At 40.5% G+C, this 16514-nt stretch overlaps 1 long non-coding RNA gene across 1 annotated transcript in view; it reads right to left on the bottom strand.

Annotated features, from left to right (window-relative positions):
- Positions 1-4939: 4939 nt before the first annotated feature.
- LOC137334257 (uncharacterized) overlaps positions 4940-16514 on the bottom strand; it is a 92672-nt gene continuing 81097 nt past the window's right edge. The window contains exon 3 of the long non-coding RNA XR_010966118.1: positions 4940-5020. This is a non-coding gene — a long non-coding RNA (uncharacterized lncRNA). The remainder of the gene's footprint in view (positions 5021-16514) is intronic.

Genomic DNA, 16514 nt, shown 5'->3' with positions numbered 1-16514 from the left:
CAGATCTCATCGCAGCCTTGATCCAGACATGGACACAGGAGCCATTCTTGTCTGCATAGGTGCAGCTACGACAACACTCGAGAAGTCCAACACCACCCAGTTGTCTGCTTGATCTGTGCTGCTCTGACTGGGCTCAATATCCACATCCCCCACCATCGCCTTACTACCCACAGAATGCAATGAAGCAACTCGCCAAGCTTATTTCAACAACATTTTCCAGCCCGCAACCTCTACCACCAAGAAGGGCCAAAGCAGCAACATCACGGGAACACCATCTCCTCCAAATCACACACAATCTTGTGATGTTTAAGTATCTCCGGTCCTTCATTGTCACTGGGTCGAAATCCTGGAATTCTCTGACTAACACCATTATGGAAACACCATCATCACAAGGACTGAGAAATATAGAAACATAGAAAATAGAAGCAGGAGTAGGCCATTCGGCCCTTTGAGCCTGCTCCACCATTCAATATGATCATGGCTGATCCTCTATCTCAATACCATATTCCCGCTCTCTCCCCATACCCCTTGATGCCTTTTGTGTCTAGAAATCTATCTAGCTCCTTCTTAAATATATTCAGTGATTTGGCCTCCACAGCCTTCTGTGGTAGAGAATTCCACAGGTTCACCACCCTCCAAGTGAAGAAATTTCTCCTCATCTCAGTCCTAAATGTCCTACCCCGTATCCTGAGACTGTGACCCCTCGTTCTGGACCCCCCAGCCAGGGGAAACATCCTCCCTGCATCCAGTCTGTCTAGCCCTGTCAGAATTTTATATCAGGATATCAGTGGTTCAAGAAGGCCTACCACCACCTTCTCTGGGCAACTAGGAAGGGGCCTTGGTAGCATCACCCACATCCCAAATACAAATTTTTTTTAAAAACTTATTTTATCCCCCTACTCCTGTAACTCCAAAAATAAGTTTTGAGGACACTGTAATTGGATAATGAATTTGCTGCTATGCAGTGCGATGATTCTTTTACTATTTGGAAATAACCCTGTATTCAAATCTTTTTCCTTTTCCACATTATTTACTAGATTAATCTAGTTGCTACATCTCTCTGATCATTTTGAACTTGTTCCTTATCCTTGCAACATCCTGTATTTTCACACAACTTGGTGCCATCCACACAATTTGACATTCTACTTCCAATACCCTCATAGTATTATAAATAGTAGGTATCCCTGGACACATAGCTGGGGTGGGTGTAATTGGTCATAGCTACCCAATTATAACCACCAACATTGATAACTATCCCGTTTCCTATTACCCAGCCAATTCATCATCCAATTACAGCTACCTGTTTGATTCCAGTTGCTTTCATTTTAGCCATAAATCTCTTGTGAAAGACATTACTGCAAAAGTCATACCCACTAAATAGAGTGAAACTGATTGTGGACTAATATTCTTTAACACATGTGTTCAGCTAACTTTACTAATTATACAAACTATAAATTATATTACTATATATTATATGGTAAACAATACACTGTGACAGAATGATCTAAGTCGGCTAAATTGCTGGAAGTAGTCATCTCAAAATATCTTAAATGGGATGCAAATATTAATTTTTACAGAAACAAGATAAACAAACTGCTCTATATGATATTATGGAATGCTTGGCTTTCAGAGGGGGATTTATTGCATGTTTATAATTATTTTACGTTTGCAACAGTAATTTCTCACTTGAAGTCATTAAATTGGAATCCATTTAGAGATCTTTAAAGAAAATATTTCCATACTGGCCTTATCAACAGGGATTACAGCATGGGAACATTCAGAATTGAACCAACAGGCACACCAATCTCTGTTATTGTTTATTTATAGATGCAAATGGTTTCACATAAATTCTATATTGCTGTAGGTTGTAAGGCATGCTTCTTAACTGCACCACAGATAACAATGGTGAGTAATTTCTGCCAGGACCAAGCAATATCTTAATAGTGTTTTGCTCCAAGTGCCTGAACAGACATTGCCAGTAGTTTGAGAAATGTTCTACTCTGCTGTTCAGAGATCAAACTTTTTTTTAAAACAGTAAACACCTATCCTCCAAAGACTGCACCTGTAATACTTGGTAATGATCTGTGAAATTATTCTGAGTTATTTTGCTTTTGGCATTAGCAAACAGATGGGACGGAAAGGATTACTATGACATCCTCCCTTCCTATACAGAAAATGGATAAAGGCTCCTCAGCACCCACTATTACTATTCATAGACAAATTGCATTGGATGAATTTATAAAACCCATTATATTGAAGTGAATCCTAATTTTTCTTTATTCCTGTTGTTTCGAGTAATGACATCCCACACCTCGCACAACAACTGAGCATGTTATTATATTCAAAATGTCATGCTCTTTAATTCAGTAAAAATGTTGCTAAATTATAATTAATGAACTTTTTATGAAAAATAAATCAGCTCTATTTGAATTCCTCACCTTTCCATCTCATTGTTACATTATTTTTTTTACTGAAAGGAAATGTTTCACTCCCTGAAGTGTTGATCCCTCCCATTTTGTCAAATTTGATGTTCCTGGTAAAGCCCTTCCCTTCAGGGCATCTTTAAACTAATTACATTTGCAAATAGGGAATTGTAGCAAGAAAGCATGATAAATCCCAAAGGACATATAAAACAAATTAATGCTTCCAACAACACATTAAAACAGTTAATTCACATCCTCTTTATGGAAACATTTACTTGATGGGAACTTTTGCTTAGGCAGTCACTTATTCTCCACAGTCAGCGAAAAACTGATGGTTCATGGGAATATTTTCAGGGTTGTTCACAGCAGGAAAAAAGAAAAGAAAAACAAAAGCAAATGGTGGAATCGAACAGAGGTGATTTCACAAATCCTGAATTTGGCAAATAAATTTGAAAACATCACAAAAGAAAAATCTCAACTGCATTGAGCACATTCAAGTTTCTTAAATGTCATTAAGCCATTTAAAAAATATGTAACATTATCTCCTTCAAAAGGACTAAAAAGTGCTTGAAAGGGAGAAGGTTCTACATTGACTTATGTACTGCTGCAGAGGATGTGCTGAAGAAGAAAAATATAAGGAAGTAAATAACAAAGAAAGGTCACTCAACCCATAAAAACATGGACTATGTACAACTTGAACTCTGCCCAATTTGTTTAGTCTCCTGAAAATGGCGAATCATCACATCTAAAACTTTCAGGAAGACAAAGTTCTGTGAAATGAGAAAATTCCAAGATATTAATCCAACACTTTTCAACCTTGATCACTTGAATTGCACAGAATCTATACCCAAGGTCTCAGCAGCACAGGAAGCATAGTGTTCCATATAATATTTGGTCATCTTTGTTTAAACTTATCCTTGCCAACAACAACAACTTGCAATTACATAGCGCCTTTAACTTAGAAAATTGTCCCATGGTGCTTCACAGAGGCGTAATCAGACTAAAATGGACTCAGACATTAGATGGGATGATCAAAAGTTTGGATAGAGGTTGGTTTATCGGGACTGTTTTAAAAAGATAAGAGAGAGGTGGAGGGTTAAGGGAGGGAAATCCAAAGAATGGTGCCTAGGTGACTGATGGCACATCTGCCAATGGTGGGGCGAAGGGAAAGATGCACAAGTCAGAATTGGATGAACGGAGGACATAAAAGCTCCCATGTCACTATCCGAAGAAGAGCAGGGAGTTCTCCCAGTGTCCGGGACAACTTTTATCCCTCAACCAACCTAAAACAGAAGATGTGGTCATTCATTTTATTGCTGTTTGTGGGAGCTTGCTGTGCGCAAATTGGCTGTCGTGTTTCCTACATTACAACAGTACTTCACTGGCTGTAAAGTGCTTTGGGACATCCTGAGGTCATGAAAGGTGCTATATAAATGCAAGTCTGTCTTTCTTTCTTTCCGTTTAAGTCATGTTCTTAATCGGACATTTATCCCACTTTTTCCTTGAAAAGTTAATTAACACGAGCATCAATTATTTTTTAACCAGAATTTATTCCAAATGCCTAATCTGTGGAAAAAGTATCTGGTCTTACTTATGTATATTTTCCAACTGTGTCCTCTAGCACTGCAAGCAAATTCAAATTAAATACCCTGCTTACATCAACATTATTTATGCCTTTCAGTAAGTTGCTTCATTTACAGGTATGACTTTTAGTCAGTGCTACAACTCACATGTTATTTTATTAGCAAATGTAAATACTTCAAGCAAAGGCAATAATCAGGTGTTCAATTTTCAACTACTTAACCAAGTACTGTGATACGTTATGCTGATTTGATTTTTTTTGTAAGCTGATGAACTTTAGCTAATAGCATTAATTACATTTTGCTTTTACTCCACACAATGGACTAAGCCCTAAAGAACTAAAAGAAACATTCACTTATGATGACCAGCTGACAGAGATAAGTTAATAACTAGTTCTTCAGCATACTCTTGTTAATGAGGCTCAGTATACATAGTCTGAATGATATGAAACTGATAAGAATAATTGGATAATGAGAATGCTGCACTCAGCATTTGGATATTTCACTGTACTAGTACTTATCATAAACAGATAAATATCTTTTGGACCTCTTTTGTGCATATGTAGCATAAAGCAACAGTCAGTTGAACCATCAATAAGTTTTAATTGGCAGAAATGTAAACAGTCAGTAAGTCAATATTACTAAGCCAACTGATACAGGCTATTTTCATCTGATCTCATTCTGATTCAATTCTACAGATCATTGTGACAAAACACAAACAACATCATAACCTAGAGTTTACCACCAACATGTTACTGCAGATAAAACTGAGTGCTTGTTAACAATAATATTCTCCCTTTTTAAAGACACTTTAATGTGTGCAATCGTTCTATCGATCATTTCAACACAACGTTTAATTGCCAAACTAGGCAGCCAGCAATCCCAAAGTGACAGGATCAAGCAACAAGCAGTTCATATTCAAAATTGTACCTTATACTTTTGTTTCAGTTGTTTTGTTTGTTTCTTTTCTACCTCTAAGGTTTGATGTAGTTCTGTAGCATCCTCTGCATAATCCACCTACAACAGCAACAAAGAAATTGGAGCAATTACACCAGATGTGATGATTCCTATAATCTCCAATTTCAAGCCTCCTAACATCCAGGAAGCATCATTAAATTGTCACTTTTATTTTTAGTATTGAAGTGATTCAGATACTGAATTAATAGATATAAATTGGTTGAACACCACACATAGAACCACACAAATATACATACATACAATTTGCTGCTTTGCAATGGTCTGCTCTCTCGGGAAGATGAAAGTAAATCCCAGACATTACTTCACAAAGTAGCATGCAATTTAACTGTATTTTTCATTTTAAAGCCATTTTAACGTTACTGACTTGAAATACAATTCAAGCTGTTTGATCACATTTCTTACCCTGTAGAAAATTCTGGCACAAATTTTAGAATTTGGCAGCAAAATAAAATCATTAATACTTCCAATAATGAAAATATTAACAAATGTTGAACAAAATGGCCTGAATAATTGCTGCACAAATAATAAGAAATGGACAATCGACATAATCTTGATTTGTTGATGTTCCATAATAAAATATCCATTTAGTTTTGATAGTTTAATCAGCTGTTATTAGCAGCTTTCCATATAGTTGTTACTAAAAACATTTATCACAGTATTAGGAATTGTTACTGAACACATATAAAACACACATTTCACCAAGAACATTTTCTTAATTTGTTTACATTTAACACTTCAATGTAATTTCTACAACAACCTTCACATATTTTGAAAAAGCTACAATTGTGATATGCACATTATTCCCCCCTTAATATGTAAAAATTTGGCCCATACTTTACATGTCATTATGTAGCACAGCACTTATTACTGACACAAACCACACTAAACATGAACATTGCTAAATAATAAATGGTGCTAGACATTTCAAGGTCCTATTAATATCAACGATGAACTCAAAGGCATTTTGATAAATTATACTCTTCAGGATTTACCCATAATGGTCATCATTATCACAAGAACAAAGGGTACTTGGGCGGGTTAATGCTCCAAGGGTACATTTTAATATGTACAAAAGTGATGATGATGAATGGCCTCTTGAGATCTCATCATTAGTTCCAAATATTGTTGTTTTTCAGTTCTTAACCAAAGAGCCACATCACATATTGCTTATTGGCATTTTTAAGCAGAAAATTAACACTTAAATAAGAACAAGGGAACCGCATTGTTAGTATCTCCTTTAACAATAAAAAAATTATAATGCACCAACAAAGTAGCATAGTGTGTTGCTGTTCCAACACATGCTAAGACACAAATTTGTGCCTGCAACTCTGATGGAGATAACATTGATGAAGAGAAGCAAATGTAACAAAAAAGTCAGCATCAGTATAAAATGAGGAAACTAGCCCCATACTGGAAAATATGTTTGATTTTTCATAGTGGAAAACTTCAGCCTACTGGTACAGAAATCAAGACAACTGAAGGTGGCTCTTGCTGTTGAAAGAAGTACTTGTCCAGCAAGGCAGCAATGTTCAGCAGAGGAGCACACCCAAAACACACAACCCAAAGCGCATGCCAGGAAGAAATAACAGATAATTAAATGCCATCTCCATCAACAAAAGGTTACGATAGGAAGCCCAGAAAATAATATGTTACTCTGGCAAAGAAAATGCAGCCTTCAGCCGCCAGTTCAAGAGGACCACTAGGGGAGAGCAATAGCAACTAACAGAATCATAAAACCATAGAAAGGTTTCAGCACTGAAGGAGGCCATTCGGCCCATCGAGTTCGTGCCGGCTCTATGCACAAGCAATCCAGCTATCCCACTCCCCTGCCCTTTCCCTGTAGCCCTGCATATTTTTTCCTTTCAAGTATTTATCCAGTTTCCTTGTGAAGGCCACGATTGAATCTGCCTCCACCACTCCCTCGGGCAGTGCATTCCAGATCCTAACCACTCGCTGAGTAAAAAAGTTTTTTCTCACATCACCTTTGGTTCTTTTGCTGATCACCTTAAATCTATGCCCTTAAATATTGACCCTTCTGCCAATGGAAACAATTTCTCTCCCTCTACTCTGTCCAGACCCTTCATGATTTTGAATAAGTCTATCAAATGTCCTCTCAACCTTCTCTGTTCCAAGGAGAACAATCCCAGCTTCTCCAGTCTATCCACGTAATTTAAGTCCCTCATCCCTGGAATCATTCTAGTAAATCTCCTCTGCACCCTCTCTAAGGCCTTCACATCTTTCCTAAAGTGCCGTTCCCAGAATTGGACACAATACTCCAGTTGTGGTCGAACCAGTGTTTTATCAAGGTTCATCATAACCTCCTTGCTTTTATACTCTATGCCTCGATTTATAAAGCCCAGGATCCCGTATGCTTTTTTAACCGCTTTCTCAACCTGCCCTGCCACCTTCAATGATTTGTGCACATACACCCCCAGATCCCTCTGTTCCTCTACCCTTTTTAGAATTGTGCCCTCTAGTTTATATTGCCTCTCCTCATTTTTCCTATCGCATTTTTCCACTTTAAACTTCATCTGCCACGTGTCCGCCCATGCCGCCAGCCTGTCTATATCCTCTTGGAAGTCTATCACTATCCTCCTCACTGTTCACTCCCCTTCCAAATTTTGTGTCATCTGCAAATTTTGAAATTGTGCCCTGTACACCCAAGTCCAAGTCATTAATATATATCAAGAAAAGCAGTGGTCTTCATACCAACCCCTGGGGAACACCACTGCACACCTCCCTCCAGTCTGAAAAACCGTTCACTACTACTCTGTTTCCTGTCATTTAGCCAATTCTGTATCTATGTTGCTATTGCCCCCTTTACTCCATGGACCACAATCTTAATAGCAAGTCTACCATGCGGCACTTTATCAAACGCTTTTTGAAAATCCATATACACCACATCAACTGCATTGCCCTCATCTACCCTCTCTGTTACCTCATCAAAAAACTCTATCAAGTTGGTTAAACACGATTTGCGTTTAACAATTTCGTGCTGGCTTCCTCTAATCAATCCACATGGAATGGAAGACAGGTTACAATCCAAGCTACAATCCAACTGTCTATGCCTTGACAGCCTGCCAGGTTAATAGAGGCTGAAATGCAGGGGCATTGGCAACAAATTTAAAATTGTACACACTTCTTTATAGTTTTGGGCACCCGATTATCCGAAGGGCTTTAGAGTCAAAGAGAGCACACAGCACAGATTAATCAGGATAATGCCGAGAAAGGAAACTGTAGTTAGGAAAGATGTGAGATAATTGCGGAATTATTCGGCCACCCTTATTAGAACCCACCGGACTTCATTCTATTGATTTAAATGGAATAAAATTTGGGCCGGTTCTACAACAGGTGGGAGATCCATTTTGCTAGATTACCACCCCACCCCAGGTAGTAAAGATGAAAATCTACAGCCAGGACTATTTAATAGAGGTTTTTAAAATTATGAAGGGATTTGATTGGGTGAATAGGGAAAGACTATTTCCTTACAGCAGATGACATAACTGCATCTGGCTCTAATGATCCAGACCTTGTGAAGACACTTTCCCACAGACGTTGTCGGATGGGTGTAACAATGCCTGCAAAATGGTTGGTGGCGTCTTGATGGCTGCAGCCAATTAGGCTTTGCTGGTTGATGTTCTCTCTGGCATGCCTTCTTTCATGCAGTAACATTGATTTGGGTGCTTCTGATGAACCATCCAATACAGAATGCAGTAACTATAGTCGGAGTCTCTGCTTGCAATAATCACCTGTCAAAATAAGATCTAGACACCTTTGTATGCACCTCTGCACGTATGGGTACTGAAGGGTGGCACAGAGCAATTCTCGTGCATCACAATCTGTCTGCCATCCCTTCGGAAATCACCATCCTCTTCCCAGCACCTCACATCGGGGGATTCCCACTGTGATTGTGCTACTGAGAAATGTAAGTAAATAAAACTATTTGCCCAAAGGTGCTATGAGAGAAAAAAATTACTAACATGGGCCATAAATGGCACCAAAACAGCAAAATGAAGTTCCTTTGTGACCCTTCCTACCTGCACTGCTCATCTGGCAAGCCTGGATGTTCTGTTAATATTTGGCATTGATTTCACTCAACACTGACCCAATTTTGATGTCGAAAAAGACACAAAGCCTCAGAACAGTGCTCCCATTTAATTACATGGCTCTGAATGCCTTTGCTAAACACAAATGCTAAGCTCAAGTCTGTGACATTTGTGGAATCATAGAACGATGCAGCACAGAAGGAGGCCATTCTACCCATCGTGCCTGTGCCGGCTCTTTGAAAGAGCTATGCAATTAGTCCCACCCCCCCTGCCATTTCCCCATCGCCCAGCAAATTTTTCCCTTTCAAGTATTTATCCAATTCCCTTTTGAAAGTTATTATTGAATCTGCTTCCATCACCTTTTCAGGTAGTGCATTCCAGGCCATTAGAGCTTGCTTCGCAAAAAAATTCTCCTCATCTCGCCTCTGGTTCTCATGCCAATTACCTTAAACTCTCTTTCTCCTCAGCCTAATACCCCAAAACCAGGCTGTGGAAAATTAGCCCCTAGTTTTGTCCCAGATTGTGTGCCTATACATGTTAAGAGGGAAATATTTTGTACTTTATGTAGGGCTATTATTTTTAACGAATACAGAAGAATGAATTACTTTGCATGTAATATATTATTGTCTAATAGATCAGCTGAAATATATTGGGCTTTTATTAGTTAATTAAGTATGGTTGAAAATTAGCCTCGTTCTTACTATGAATTTGCCAAAAGTTTGCAAATAAATAGGTCAGGGATGAGTTTGTTAATTAGTTTGGAAATATACAAATTAGATGTGCTGATAACAACAGAATAATTAGAATTTCTACAAAATATCTTAGAAGAAAATGAAATTACATTTAGGATGAAATAATTGACCAGTTGATTGAGAACAAATCACAGGTTTTGCTTGAATCCAACCTTGCATTTGAAATGACATTAAAATTCAGACACAATATGCATGATTTTATCGAGCCAGTCGGGGGCGGGGGGGGGGGGGGTGAAATTCCTGATGGAAAACCCAGTAGTACGGGTTTTCCGGACGTCCTTATGATTTTGATGTAAGGACGTTTTTTTTTGTACATTTCCCACCCAACAGCCGGCATGATTGACTGAGACCAGCCTGTCAAACGGTAGAGCAGCCAGCGAGAGGATGTGAAAAGGTAAGTGTTAGATGGGGGGTGGCCTCAATTATCGGGAGGGGTCGAGGGTCACAGGGGGGGTCAGTCATTGGGGAGCTCAGTCATCAGGGTGTCAGTCATAGGGGGTCATTGTGGGGGGGGTTCAGTCATCAGGGGGGTAGGCGGGTCAGATATTGGGGGGGGGGGGGTGGGCGGGTCAGATATTGGGGGGGGTGGGCGGGCGGGATCCAGGGTCATCGTGGGGTGGGGTCGGAGATTGTGGGGTAGTCGCTGCAAGTAGACTTGTTGGGCCTAGGGGAAGCAGTCCTACTCCTCCGGGCCTACAAGCAGCTCTTTAAAGGCACTTACCTGAAGTTTTGGGCCTTCTTTCCTCCTCTCACGTGGAATCCTGGCCCCCAGGGTTAAAAATAAAAAAATCTGTATAAATGGAGGCCTGCAGCCTTCTTGAAATCTTTTACTGACCGACCCGCCTACTGAGACCGGGTTGGTCGCCCGCCCCGCATCCTGCCTCTGTTAGAACCTGAAGTGGGCGGATTTGAGGCAGGTTGGGGCGGGTTTTAGATTTTTAAAATTTTTACTGCCCCCACCACCCCCAACCAACCGTTTTTCCCATTTAAAATCATGCCCAATATTTGGTATATCAAACAATCTCTTCAGTTCAAAAAGAGAAACTATACAGACAAACAGTTGTTGCCGATGACAAGATCAACTGTTAAGTGCATGAAAACATACCTAATGTATAAGTATGTACAAAACACTCAGTTTTTTTTTTATTAAGAAGCCATGGTGAAGGGCCAAGGCTTATATTCCAGGACACCACCAAAATTGGAAAGAGAAAAAAACGATAAGGTAACTCTTGAAGTAATGATGTAGCCTCTACCACACTCTCTTCAAGTAATTCTGGCCTGCCTCATGGAGGAAATCTGTTGCCACTAGCATAAGCCTTTTCATGAGTATAGGCTGGATTGCAAGGCTCACAGAACACCATTACGCCGATTTTAATCGACTTAGTGCCCCAGGAACGCTCATTTCCCGGGCGAAAAGTAGAGGAACAAGGAGCGGAGAGACCTGTTACCTGGATCTCTGGGCCCTTTGCAATGTCTATGGGGTTCACTGAGGATCCCCAAGGGCAATGCAGAATAGAGCACTTACAGTGGGAGCAAGAATGGAGATCCTATGAAAATAAGTCAGGAGGGACGTAACAACACCCTATATCTCATTTTCCACTGTAAACGCTGGGCTGACAACCATTTCGCAAGAAAACTAATATTGAATTGTGGACAGGGACTCGATAAAATTAATATAAGTAAAGCAACAGTAATGAAGAAATTAATAGCACTAAAGAGTGACAAATCCCCAGGACCAGATGGTTTCCATCCCAGGGTTTTAAAGGAAGTAGGTGAGTATATTGCAGATGCCCTAACTATAATCTATCAAAGTTCTCTAGATTCAGGAACTGTCCCTCTGGATTGGAAAATTGCACATGTCACTCCGCTTTTAAAGAAAGGAGAGAGAGGGAAACCAGGGAATTATAGACCAGTTAGCCTAACATCTGTTGTGGGGAAAATGCTGGAGTCTATAATTAAGGATAGGATGACTGAACACCTCGAGAATTTTCAGTTAATCAGAGAGAGCCAGCATGGATTTGTGAAAGGTAGGTCGTGCCTGACAAACCTGATTGAATTTTTTGAAGAGGTGACTAAAGTAGTGGACAGGGGACTGTCAATGGATGTTATTTATATGGACTTCCAGAAGGCATCTGATAAGGTCCCACATAAGAGACTGTTAGCTAAGATAGAAGCCCATGGAATCGAGGGAAAAGTACGGACTTGGTTAGGAAGTTGGCTGAGCGAAAGGCGACAGAGAGTAGGGATAATGGGTAGGTACTCACATTGGCAGGATGTGACTAGTGGAGTCCCGCAGGGATCTGTCTTGGGGCCTCAATTATTCACAATATTTATTAACGACTTAGATGATGGCATAGAAAGTCTCATATCTAAGTTTGCCAATGACACAAAGATTGTAAGCAGTGTAGATGAAAACATAAAATTACAAAGCGATATTGATAGATTAGGTGAATGGGCAAAACTGTGGCAAATGGAATTCAATGCAGGCAAATGTGAGGTCATCCACTTTGGATCAAAGAAGGATAGAACAGGGTACTTTCTAAATGGTAAAATGTTAAAAACAGTGGATGTCCAAAGGGACTTAGGGGTTCAGGTACATAGATCATTGAAGTGTCATGAACAGGTGCAGAAAATAATCAAGAAGGCTAATGGATTGCTGGCCTTTATATCTAGAGGACTAGAGTACAAGGGGGCAGAAGTTATGCTGCAGCTATACAAAACCCTAGTTAGACCGCACCTGGAGTACTGTGAGCAGTTCTGGGCACCGCACCTTCGGAAGGACATATTGGCCTTGGAGGGAGTGCAGCGTAGGTTTACTAGAATGATACCCGGACTCAAGGGTTAAGTTACGAGGAGAGATTACACAAATTGGGGTTGTATTCTCTCGAGTTTCGAAGGTCAAGGGGTGATCTGATCGAAGTTTATAAGATATTAAGGGGAACGGATAGGGTGGATGGAGAGAAACTATTTCCGCTGGTTGGGGATTCTAGGAGTAGGGGGCACAGTCTAAAAATTAGAGCCAGACCTTTCAGGAGCGAGATTGGAAAACATTTCTACATACAAAGGGTGGTAGAAGTTTGGAACGCTCTTCCGCAAACGGCAGTTGATACAAGCTCAATGGCTAAATTTAAATCTGAGATAGATAGCTTTTGGGCAATCAAAGGTATTAAGGGATATGGGCCAAAGGCAGGTATATGGAGTTAGATCACAGATCAGCCATGATCTTATCAAATGGCAGAGCAGGCACGAGGGGCTAAATGGCCTACTCCTGTTCCTATGTTCCTATTTGCAGATTCGCCAAAAAAAGGCCTTAGGCCCTATGACCAATCCCATTCAGATTGGTGGATCCACGCAGCCTTGGGTCCCAACTGTTGTATAGCAATAGAAATTAAATTCCTTTTACAGGTAGAGAAAAGGATTACGCCTGGAGATATTCTGGCTGCTGTTTGATTAAAAATTGATGAGAGGAAACAGTCAAAGATAAAGAAACCTGAATAGAAGTAAGCCAATTGAATGAAAAAAAGGGAACTAACCCAGATAAACTTGAAAGAAAATCTGGTAAATAAGACAGTGCAAAAACAATGGGAATTGTTCAAAGAGGAAATGATTAGTGTAAAAACTGGACACTTTTCCAGAAGAAAAAATAGTACTGCAAAAGCTGGAGTTCCTTGGATAAGTAGAGAAATTAAAATTAAAACGAGACTTTAAAAGAGGCATTTGACAAACCTAGCGCTAATAATACAAAAAAAAACAACATAGAGAATATAGTGGGGAAGCAAAAAAAAGATCAGAATGGCTAAGAGGGGGTATGAAGAGAAACTGGTAAGTAACAAAGGGAAACAGTATAGTATTTCCTGAGAAGCAGCATAGAAGAAATGGAAATGTGCCAGTATTGGTGCAAGCGCCCGCCTTGCCCAAGCCAACCACACCCAAGAACAATTTTTTAAAAAAGCTATTTGACCAAATGTGGCCCACTCACTAGATGAATCACAAGGATCCAAGCCAATGTCCAAGGATCCAGACCAACACTCTAAAGCTTGGACACCCATGCCTTATATCATTAGCTTAACAAGCAATAAATACAGTAAATTAGTTGCTCTTCCACTGACCCCTCAAACTCCAGTGGGATTAACATTAGAGGGCACCCGTGGGCACTATCCTGGCATAATCATCAGGAATTGTGTCCTGAAGAATTATGGGGTCATATGTAAACATGTTGTGAACAAAGCAAGAAATCAATGCACAATTATCTTAATAAAAGAACAGATATTTATCGTTATATTGCTGAAATCCATTCCATGCACAAACAGAGATTCAAATCTAGGTTAAAAAAGCAAAGCACTTGTTATTGAGGGCCGATTATTGCTTCCATTTGTTTAACAATGGCTCGTGCTCACTAATGGATTTTAATTGCCAGGAGCGATCAGTTGAATCACTTCAAAGAATCTCAACTAGTCTATAGATTACTAAACTGGATGTATTTCTGCAACATCACAATTGCTGGTTTCATGGCTTGGAGTGCTGCAAACACTCAAGTCTTGGATTTAACTCAGGGTGTAAATTGGGTGTGCGGAGGCAGGATGTCCAGCAAGCCTCCATGACGTTTTTGGGATGAGGCCGGAGCCACTTTAACTCGCAGGCCATATTTTAATATGATTGACATGCTGCCCTCCCGATTGAGTGACAAATCGGGCAGCCCGCCCACATCAGGTGCGACTCCTGAGACCTACTTAAAGCGGGGATGGACCACTTAAAGTAAGGTTACATCACCTGCCTGTATTTATCATAGATGAACTGTGGAAGACTTTCTGAGGACACAGATGAGTCAAAGGGCTACCCTCGCTTTTTGGATGCCTCCCTGGAGGTCCAAGTGGAGGAAGTGAGGACAAAGAGGGGGTAGCTGCAAGGGTTCTGAAGGTTAAAATGGTGCCAAGGTCTGGATGACATAATTGGAACACGACTATTACATTTTAATTAGAACCTCACTAGCCTGGGTTGGACGTCTGTACCGAATCAAAAAAAAATCGGCAGTTAAAATGGCGGCGGGCAGGAATGGTTCAGGTGCAGTAAGTACATAGACATGATTTTAACCCCCTGCACACACCGTTCCTGCCGGGTGGACAGGACAAAAATTGGGGCTCTAGTGTTTGACAGTTCATGTAATGCCATCACAAATCCATGCTCAGCAAGTTCCTGTAGCAATTGAATCACAGTTCTATCTTTTTGCAAACACAGCAAATAATGTAAACTATCATCAATTGTTCAATTAAGTAAAATATATATCGTACAATTAATTTTTTCTTGATCTCTTACAATATGGTTTTAATGTGTGACAATTCTTCATCTTCAAGGATGTGCAGGCAAGTACTACAGTTGATTCCTGCAATACTACATGCACGAGAAGACTCATATTTGAATCCTAGCCTTGGCTGACATGTGTAGTAAACCTTCCTTTATATGCCATGTTGGCGATTTCAACTAGACCTTCCTCACAGTACAGAACAAAGACTAGATACCAAGCCAAAAGGAGGGAGGGAAAATGTACCAACATTCTGTTACAACACCTCCCACTATCTGCTCACAGAGCTACAGTGATGGATGCAGTGGAGGTAGAAATCATACAAATCATAGAAAATTTACAGCACTGAAGGAGGCCATTTGGCCCATCATGTCCGCAACAGCTGAGAAATGAGCCACCCAGCCTAATCCCACTTTCCCACATTTGGTCCATAGCCCTGCAGGTCACGGCTCTTCAGGTGCACATCCAGGTATTTTTTAAATGAGTTGAGGGTTTCTGCCTCTATCACACTCTCAGGCAGTGAGTTCCAGACCCCCACCACCCACTGGGTGAAAACATTTTTCCTCAATCCTTCTACCAATCACTTCAAATCTATGCCCCCTGGTTATTGACCCCTCCGCTAAGGGAAATAGGTCCTTCCTATCCACTCTATCTAGGCCCTCATAATTTTATACACCTCAATCAAATCACCCCTCAGCCTCCTCTGTTCCAAGGAAAATGACCACAGCCAATCTAACCACAAACAATCCAATCTGTCATCATTGCTAAAATTCTCCAGTCCTGGCAACATCCTCGTAAATCTCCTCTGCCCCTCTCTCTAGTGCAATTGCATCCTTCCTGTAATGTGGTGACCAGAACTGTGTGCAGTACTCAAGCTGTGGCCTTACTAGGGTTTTATACAGTTCCAGCATAACATCCCTTTTATATTCCATGCCTCGGCTAATAAAGGAAAGCATTCCATATGCCTTCTTAACCACCTTATCTACCTGTCCTGCTACCTTCAGGGATCTTTGGACAAGGTCCCTCACTTCCTCTACACCTTTCAGTATCCTCCCATTTATTGTGTATTCCCTTGCCTTGTTTGCTCTTCCCAAATGCATTACCTCACACTTCTCCGGATTGAACTCCATTTGCCACTTTTCTGCCCATCTGACCAGTCCATTTATATCTTCCTGCAGTCTACAGCTTTCCTCCTCACTATCAACCACACGGCCTATCTTTGTGTCATCCGCAAATTTCTTAATTATGCCCCCGTCCAAATCATTAATGTATACCACAAAAAGAAAAAGGACCTAGTACTGAGCCCTGCGGCACCCCACTGGAAACAGCCTTCCAGTCGCAAAAACACCCGTCGACCATTACCCTTTGCTTCCTGCCACTGAGCCAATTTTGGATCCAATTTGCCACATTCCCTTGGATCCCATGGGCCTTTGCTT

This window comes from Heptranchias perlo, chromosome 2 (genome assembly GCF_035084215.1).
Source record: "Heptranchias perlo isolate sHepPer1 chromosome 2, sHepPer1.hap1, whole genome shotgun sequence".
Lineage (NCBI taxonomy): Eukaryota > Metazoa > Chordata > Chondrichthyes > Hexanchiformes > Hexanchidae > Heptranchias > Heptranchias perlo.
This window is presented reverse-complemented; position numbering and strand designations above follow the sequence as displayed.